Source organism: Peromyscus eremicus, chromosome 2 (genome assembly GCF_949786415.1).
Source record: "Peromyscus eremicus chromosome 2, PerEre_H2_v1, whole genome shotgun sequence".
NCBI lineage: Eukaryota > Metazoa > Chordata > Mammalia > Rodentia > Cricetidae > Peromyscus > Peromyscus eremicus.
In genome coordinates this window covers 71968166-71977851 of record NC_081417.1, presented here as the reverse complement: position 1 = coordinate 71977851, position 9686 = coordinate 71968166, and positions in this window count along the sequence as shown.

Below are 9686 nucleotides of genomic sequence, written 5' to 3'. Positions count from 1 at the left end.
GCTTTAGGTCAACAAACAAATGTAATTAATTAATTAATTAATTAATTAATTAATTTTACATCCCAAGGGCAGTTTCTCCTCCTTCCTCCCTGCTGTGTGATGGTCTGTATGTTAAATACTCTGATTGGTCAATAAATAAAACACTGCTTGGCCAGTGGCCAGGGAGGAAGTATAGGAGGGACTAACAGAGAGGGGAATTGAAAGTACAGGAAGGTGGGAGGAGACACTGTCAGCCGCTGCCATGACAAGCAGCATGTGAAGATGCCGGTAAGCCACGAGCCATGTGCAAGGTATAGATTTATAGAAATGGATTAATTTAAGATGTAAGAACTAGATAGCTAGAAGCCTGAGCCATTAGGCCAAACAGTTTAAATAATATAAGTGTCTGTGTGTTTATTTTATAAGTATGCTCTCGGACTGCCGGGGTTTGGCGGGAGGTGGAGAGAAAACTCTCCAGCTATACCCCTCTCCTCTTCTTCACCCCCCATCCACTCTTCCTCTGTTTCTGTTCAGAAAGGGATAGGCCTCCCATGGGTATCAACAAAGCATGGCATATCAAGTAGCAGTAAGACTAATCACCTCCCCTAGTATTTAGGTTGAGCAAGGCAACCCAGTATGAGGAATAGGTTCCCAAGAGCCAGCCAAAATGTTAGGGACAGCCCTTGCTCCCATTGTTAGGGTTCCCAAAAATAGGTAAAGCTACACAGCTGTCACATATATGTAGAGGGCCTAGGTCAATCCCATTCAGGCTCTCTGGTTCTTGGTTCAGACTTTGTGAGTTCCTATGAGCCGGGTTAGTTGTTTCTATGAGTTTTCTTGTGACGTCCTTGACCCCTCTGGCTCCTACAATCCTTGCTTCCTTTCTTCAGCAAGATTTCCTGAGCTCTGACTAATGTTCGGCTGTGGGTCTCTGCATCTGTTTGCATCAGTTACTGGAAGAAGATTGTGTGATGACAATTGGGTAGTCACCAATCTGATCACAGGAGGTGGCCAGTTCAGGCTACGTATCCACTATTGCTAGGAGTCTAGCTTGGGTCATCCTTGTAGATTGGTGGGAGTTTCTCTTGCATCAGGTTTCTAGCTAACCCCCCAAATCCTTCCCCTTCCAGTCCTCTCTTTCAGTACTCTCTCCCCTCCAGCCATCCCCCAATCCCTCAAGTTCCCCACCCCACCCGCCCCCAAAGATTTGTTTAATCTGAGCCATTCTGGTAATATTAGACATTGAATTTCCAGTCTCTGTTGAATGCCTTTGCTTCTTCATTGTTCTCCCACTGGGATTTACTAAGTTAGGGAATGACTTAGTTGTCTGTATGGGAAACTCAGGGCATCCTCAATAATGAAAATTCCTTCCAAATTTGTTTCTTATCCTAAATAAGTCTTCACATATTAACTCTCTGGCACAGACACTCAATGTCCTGGTATTTATTTTTGGTGCAAGTACCATTAAAAGTAAGTGAATATCAATGCTTTGAAACACTTTCACCCTCGAGTAACAATAAGATATTTGTTACTTTTGTTGCTGTTGGAGTACCCTGCACTTAAGGTTGCAACCCACTTAATGTAGCCATCTGTAGCCCTCTAAAATACCTCATTCCTATGAGCAAGAGGATGTGTATTCTCATGGCTTCTATGTCATGGCTTTCTGCTGTAATCTATCAAAAAAGGAACAAACATTTTTTGTCAGATATTGACCTTCTGTGGGAATAACATTATTAATTATTTCTTATGTGAGATCTTGGCTGCCTTCAAGTTAGCATGAACCAACATATCCCTCAATGCTTTTTCTTGAAGGGTATCAAATATGGCCTTTCTGATTCTTCCACTTCTGCTAATCTTTTTCTCTTATGTGTTCATACTGTGCACCATTTTGATAATGAACTAAGCCACATAGAGACTCAAGGTCTTTTCCAATGGCTCAGCTCATCTAACTGTGATGATCACATTTTATGGTAGCATTTTCTTTATATATACAAAACACAAGTCCCAAGACCTTTGGAAAGTCAGTTTATGAGCTACAGAATGGCTTCCCTTGTGCGTTTTGTGGAGTAGCAACTTTTATGCTGAATTCCATCATCTATAGCATTAGAGACAAATATATAAAAGCTGCTGTGAAATATTTGTTGTGTTTCAAAGCTGTTCACCAAAACCACCAAAGGGAAATGTAAGACTTTCATGAATAACTAGGTTAGTTTATCAAAACAAGTTACATAACATAAATACATACATTTCAAAGTTGTCATGTAAAGTAAAGTTTAAAAGTGGCATAGAAAACATGATTGGTCAACCATAAAAGATATTGAAAGCAAAGTTATGGAGAGATAGCTTCATTATTTACCTTCACTAACCATGCTCACCTACAATCACTGAAAATATTAAATGCTGTAAAATTACCTCTCATCTATCTCTTTCAAAGATAACAAATTCCTTTAGAGTAAGTCTGATCCCTGGTGATAAATGCATTAGTGTTTATAATTAATTTTTATTTGGGCCTCTGAATGGAAAACATCACACATATGTTTTGAAAATGGGTATCTGGAGTATAAATTCTGTTCTCTCACAAACTACTTTAATAGCATTGGGTGAGTCATTCATCTTTTCAAAACTGTACTCTCTTCATTTTCAAAATGAGAATAAGCAAACTCTGCTCTCAGTATTATTGGAAAGCTTCATTAAATTGCACAAAATAATCAGAATAGCGCCATGTTCTCTGTTGTTCCCCTTTGCAGAGTGTGTTAAGGATTACTCACGCTGTTGCCTTTGAGTTTGGGGGCTGAGGTAAAGGTGCTGGCTTGAAGAGTAAGGATGGCAGCTAACATCTCAGGCTTTTGTCAGCTACCAATTGTAAGAAGCTGGCATCTTTCCCTAAGTCTTTGTAATGATGTGTTTCACCATTCCTCCTTGTCCTTTCTTCAGTACATCTCTACAGAGGAAGAAAGCACCAACAAGGGTTCCCATGGAAACTGGAACACGTTTGGTTTGTGCTAATTCAAGGCCACTGAGGAGAGAGAGGCTGGGCTGTCTCCCCCTATACACCTAGGCATAGGAGTTAGTCTTGAGGAGATCTGGCACGAATAGTTTGGGTCTGAAAATAACAAGGCAGTTTTTAAAAAATTACTTAATCATTTTACCTGATCTTTCCAGGAACCAGTTGAAGATACCATTTATATAATAACTATGAAATTAACAACATGGGGGCTATAATACATATTGCCACATAATTTAGATATCAGCAAACAATGGGCCTATCACTGATTTTTGTGTGGTCAACTCAATTAAGAATGTTGCTTACAGTTTTAAACTATCTAAGAAATTAAAATAACGATACTACTACTATTTCATAATATATCTCAAACTTGAGTTTTGCCAATGTTTTAAATGCTTTTATCTCTAAATAAGTATATACTCAAATGGTGTTATATTCTATAACTCTGACCTTTATGTTGTGATAGCATAATGTCAAAGCCACAAAGCTGTCATTGATTTGACATTATCAATAGAATACAAACTTTTTCGGGTGTATGATTTTTAAATGCACTTATGTATGTGTAGGCACACACTTGTCTTTATAACTCTATGAAGTTTATTTCTATATACAGAGTCTTGCAACCACCATCACAATTAAAAGTATGTGACTTTTGGGAAACCTTTTCCTGTTTCTCTGATCCCCCCAGACTCCATCTCACAGTCTGTCCCTAATGCTGCACCAGAATACCAGCTGCAGCCTTCCCTCCACCTTCTCTCCTCTCTTGTGGATCCCACAGACCATTCCCTCGCACCCTTCCTCCACCACCCAACTCCAGCAGGCATGCCCTGCTAACCCAAGGGCTGCCCCTACCAGGGCAACAAGTAGGCTGAAGGCAGACCCACACCTCTCCTACTGCTCCTGAGATCCAATCCTTCCACTCTCATTCCCAACTCTGTAGCAGAACACCTGCTGTGATCTCCCTTTTCTCTCTGATCTTATCCCCAAGGAATCACAAAGACCTCCTCCAACCTTCCTACCCACAGCTCATCCCAATTACCTAGCCTCCAACACCAGCAGGTATTGCCTGTGAATATACCAGTTATACAGGAAAACAGACAACACACAATCATCACACTCTCTAAAAATTCAGGGAGGTTGACAGAGTGTACCATTAAGGGGATGGGGAGAAATCTGCAGCTAGGGAAAACCCGCAGCTAGGGTAAACCCCAGGAACTCACAAGATTGTCTCCAGCTAAGACTCATAGCAATGGTGGAGAGGATGCTTGAACTAGCCTTTCCCTGTACTCAGATTGGTGTCTACCCTAACTGTCATCATAGAACCTATATCCAGTGACTGATGGGAGCAGAAGCAGAGACCCAGAAACAAGTACTTGGCCAAGTGGAGTTCAGTTGAAGAGAGGGAGGAAGGATTATAAGAGCAAGGGGGGTCATATGCCCACTACACTCGTATGCCCACTACAGCAATCAGGAGAGAGGGCCCTACACTTTGCTGTAGGCTGCATTGGATGAGCTAGCCAAGGCAATGCTGGAGAGCTCAACTGGGTAGTGAGATGAGGGAAAGCTAGAGAGCTGACCAGCGCATCTACCCCTCAGGCCAGAGTCAGGGTTATGAGTTGGCCCACCCCAACATCCATCAATTCTGTGAACTGTTGGAACATGTGAAGGAGACAAACCTACAGATCCAAAACTGCAGGATCTCCATGACACAGGGCAACAGGATATCCAAGAGGAGCCCTAGTGAGAGTGCATTACCGGTAGTATAGCAGAAACCAGAGGCCTCGAGCCAGACCATTGAATGACTCCTGGCAGTGAACACTTGCAAGTAAAGATGAATAGACTAAAGGAAAAACTGTGAGACTCAATGGGCCACACACTACAGCTTCCACAAGATTCTTCTCTTTTTGTTTTGTTTTGCTTCTTTGGGTTTTTTTGGGGGGGAGGGAGGGCGGGCATTTCTTTTAAAATTGGTTTTGTTTTTTGGGGGGAAGTTACAAGGGCAGAGGGCAGATTCGAGGGGACAGGGAGATAAGTGGGATCGGAATGCATGATGTGAAATCCACAGAGAATCAATAAATGTAAAAAAAAAAAAAACAGCCTGTTATATTTGTTAAAATTTGTTCATTGTCAGACTGTGAATCTCTGAATGACCCCAAACCCATAACAACTATACTTAACTATAGACTATGTGCTAGTTACTTAGTTTGCCAAGACTCATTCTTGGATTTTCTTCTTAAAGAATCAATTAATATTATATTTATTTGTTAAGATTTTTGAAATGGGGTTTTGCTGTCTAGCCCAGGCTGTCTTTGAACTCAGAGTTTTCCTGTTTCTTCCACCAAGTACTGTTAAAAGAGTGAGAAAGGCCCAGGCCCAGGGAACACTTGTTGCTAAGCAGTAGATGCAAACTGGGAGAAACAGGGACCTTGAAAGTAGAATAAAGAATAAAATTCCTGCTATATGATCGCCTAGCCACAGAAGCCCAAGGGAATGGGTTGATTTTATTGGACTTTAATCCCATCATGTGTAAAAAGTCCTAAATATACTTAAAAGTTGGGGTACTTCATTTTTCAGTATTAGGTAGTCTGCTCTTTTTTTCTTCTTCTCTGTCTTTTCCCCCATCCACAAAGTATTTATCTGTAGTTCATCAGCTGTTCATTGCAGTAGGTGTGGCCATGCACATAGCATTTAGTGAGTGAGGCACCCACTCTGCAGGCATGTGGAGTTCTGGTGAATAAAAGTGTGAAGCTAGGTTCCTCTTTGAGGATTGCCACAGAGTTGCCTGGCCAAGATTTTTACCACTTTCCTGTGCAAAGATTACATTTTGGGAGTACTGTAGCTAGGAGTAGAAGCCTCCATTTTGTTCCTCTTATCTGGGTTGTCTCTAATGGCCTACTCCAGGAGATAGTGAGCACAGGTAACTTTTCTCTCTTCACAATCTTCTCATCCTCTGACAGGTGATATTCCTAAGGATATTCTCCAATGATCCTTCAGTGGCAAATCTGCATCTCAGTCTGTTTCCTTCGAAACTGGTTTTCAACAGTTGTATATGGTTTGTAACCCAATGTATTGGCAAAGTCAGACATGATGTTTGGCAGAAACCAAAAACTTTGTTTTTGTTAATATTAGAGAGATTTAAAAAAATGTTTTTCTTATAAATTCCCAGAATTTAAGGATGGCCATACAAAAATAAATTGAGAAAACATGAAATGAAACAGACAATTTTCTGTATATTTTACAGCAACAATTACTTCTAACTAGAGTGGTAGAGCTAGCTAATCCAAGGACACACAGACATACAATTTTAGATACAAAAAGTTGTGCTCTCTTTGCTGGCATGTAGGTTTTCATTTGTTTCCTCTAATAATTTTTCCCTCACTCTATATTGAAAATATGATTAAATGATTCATCCCCACATAAAGGATGAGACAGTTACATAGAAAATGGCAATTTTGTTGTCCAGTTCTGTGCTTAGGATGCAGATAGTGAATGTCATGTCATCCCTACCTTGGAGCAGACAAGGCCCTGCAATAGTGACTGCTCAACCTCTTCCTTTCATTACCTGTAACCCCTGCCTTGCTGATACTTCCAGTCTCCTGATACCATTTGCATTGTATTCCATGCTTATATCCCTGGTGTGAACTTCTCTAAACATAAGTCTTACATATTCATCTGCATCGTTATCACATTTACTACATAATTTATACTCAAGCACACAATATTCTTAAAATGTTACTTCCTCACAGAGCCATCCCATCCACAACTTTTGCTCCTTCAGTGAACAGTGACAGCATCGTCAGCAAATGGTACCAGAAAAACTGGATATCCACGTGGAGAATTAAATTAGACCCATATTCATCACCCTGTATAAAAATCAACTCCAAATGGACCAAAGACCTCAATTTGAAACCTCAAAGTTCTAGAAGAAATCATGGGCAGAACCCTGCAAGATATAGGTGTAGGAAAGGACTTTGTGAATTGGGTTCCATTTTCTCAGGAATTAAAAGCAACAATTTACAAATTAGACACATGAAACTAACAAACTGGGGCTTGAGACATGACTCAGCAGTTAGGAGCACTGGATGCTCTTTCAGAGGACTCAGGTTAAATTCCCAGCACCTACTTGGAAGCTCACAACTACCTTAACTCCAGTTTCAGGGACTCCAATGCCTTATTCTGGCCCCATACTTTCATATGTATACTGCCTATAGATACATGCTGGCAAAATACTCACATAAAATAAAAATAAATCAATAAAAATAGGTCTAATATGTAACTCAACTGTACCACTTCTTGATGTATACTCAAAGGACTGGACATCCTACTCCACAGATACAATATTAATTGCTGCTTGATTCACAATCACCATGAAATGCTAACAACTAAATGCCCATCATCTGATGACTGAATAATGAAAATATTACATATATATATATATATATATATATATATATATATATATATATCACAGAATTCTGTTTAGTTGTAAAGAAAAATGAAATAATGAAATTACAGGTAAAAGGATGGAACTGGGAAATATTATACTGAGTGAAGTAACCTAGACTAGAAAGACAAACACCATATGCTTTCGCTTATTTGTGGATCCTAACTCTGAATATTTTATTTTTTTAATTTTTTAAATTTTATTTTATTTTATTTTACAGTATAATTTAATTCTACATATTGGCCACGGATTCCTTTGTTCTCCCTCTCCCGCCCCCCCCCCCAACCCCCCCCCATTCCCATCTCCTCCAAGGCAAAGACTCCCCTGAGGATTGAGATCAACCTGGTAGACTCAGTCCAGGCCGATCCAGTCCCCTCCTCCCAGGCCGAGCCAAGTGTCCCTGCATTAGCCCCAGGTTTCAAACAGCCAACTCATGCACAGAGCACAGGACCCGGTCCCACTGCCTGGATGCCTCCCAAACAGATCAAGCCAATCAACTGTCTCACCTATTCAGAGGGCCTGATCCAGTTGGGGGCCCCTCAGCCATTGGTTCATAGTTCATGTGTTTCCATTCATTTGGCTATTTGTCCTTGTGCTTTATCCAACCTTGATCTCAACAATTCTTGCTCATATAAACCCTCCTCTTTCTTGCCAATTGGACTCCTGGAGACCCGGGGCCTAGCTGTGGATCTCTGCATCCAGTTTCCTCAGCCATTGGATGGGGTTTCTAGCACGATAATTAGGGTGTTCGGCCATCCCATCACCAGAGTAGGTCAGTTTGGGCTGTCTCTCGACCATTGCCAGCAGTCTATTGTGGGGGCATCTTTGTGGATTTCTGTGGGCCTCTCTAGCACTTTGCTTCTTCCTATTCTCATGTGATCTTCATTTACCATGGTCTCCTATTCCTTATTCTCCCTCTCTGTTCTTGATCCAGCTGGGATCTCCCACTCCCCCAAGCTCTCTTTCCCTCGACCCTCGCCCTTCATTTACCCCTACTCACGTCCAGGCTGTTCATGTAGATCTCATCCTTTCCTCCGTCATTGGGTGATCCCCGTGTCTTTCTTGGGGTCCTGTTTTCCAGGTAGCCTCCCTGGTGTTGTGAGTAGCAGTCCAGTCATCCTTGTTCCACATCTAGTATCCTCCTATGAGTGAGTACATACCATGTTTGTCTTTCTGAGTCTGGGTTACCTCACTCAGGATGATTTTTTCTAGCTCCATCCATTTGCCTGCAAACCTCATGATGTCATTGTTTTTCTCTGCTGAGTAGTATTCCATTGTGTATATGTACCACATTTTATTTACCCATTCTTCAGTTGAAGGGCATCTAGGTTGTTTCCAGGTTCTGGCTATTACAAACAATGCTGATATGAACATAGCTGAGCAAGTGCCCTTGTGGTATGATTGAGCATTCCTTGGGTATATGCCCAAGAATGGTATAGCTGGATCTTGGGGGAGATTATGAATATTTTATTTTGAGTGTATAACTTGGAATAGCCGTAGAAGCCAAGAAAGTAGAAAAAGACCATAGGGAGATGGGGAAAAGGAGCTTTAGAGACATAGAGAATAGCAAGACATAGGTCCCATGTTGGAGAAAGGGGAAAATTGGAGTGGAAGACTTAACTGAGGTAGGGAGGGAAGGAGGGAGAGAGTGTGATACAGATGGAGAGGGATGGAGGTATATAAATAACACTGAGTACATTTTTAAAAGCCATAGGAAAGCATATTATTTTATGAAGTTGCTTAAAAACACATACATATGTACACACACACACACACACATGCACACACACACACACACACACATGCATACATGCGTGGATGGTTTTAATGGAGTTCCCCACATGATGGGATAATGCTCCCTTCAGGAATCATAGACTATTTAACATGAAAGTGTGTTTTCTGTCAGCTTGTATGAACGTACCTAGAGGTAGTTCCCAAAGGTGGTTCACAGTCAGGGTCTCCCTTAGACCTTGAAACAATGGCTGCAATCTGAGAGTTAAAATGGTAAAGCTTCTGGAATAAAACCCACTCATTTGTTGAAGCCAATCACCTGTGCACTGAAATATGGAAGTACAATGAATATAAACATTACAAACAAAGAATAAACCAGATGTTCCCCAGAGAAGCAGAAATGAACTGTGATGTGGTTCAGTCGGCCACATTCCAATGAACTGTTTCTTCTCTAAATACAGCAATAGCTGCCGCAGCCCTGGGGACTACTCGTGATGGGACACAAGACAGTGACAAAATCATTAAAGC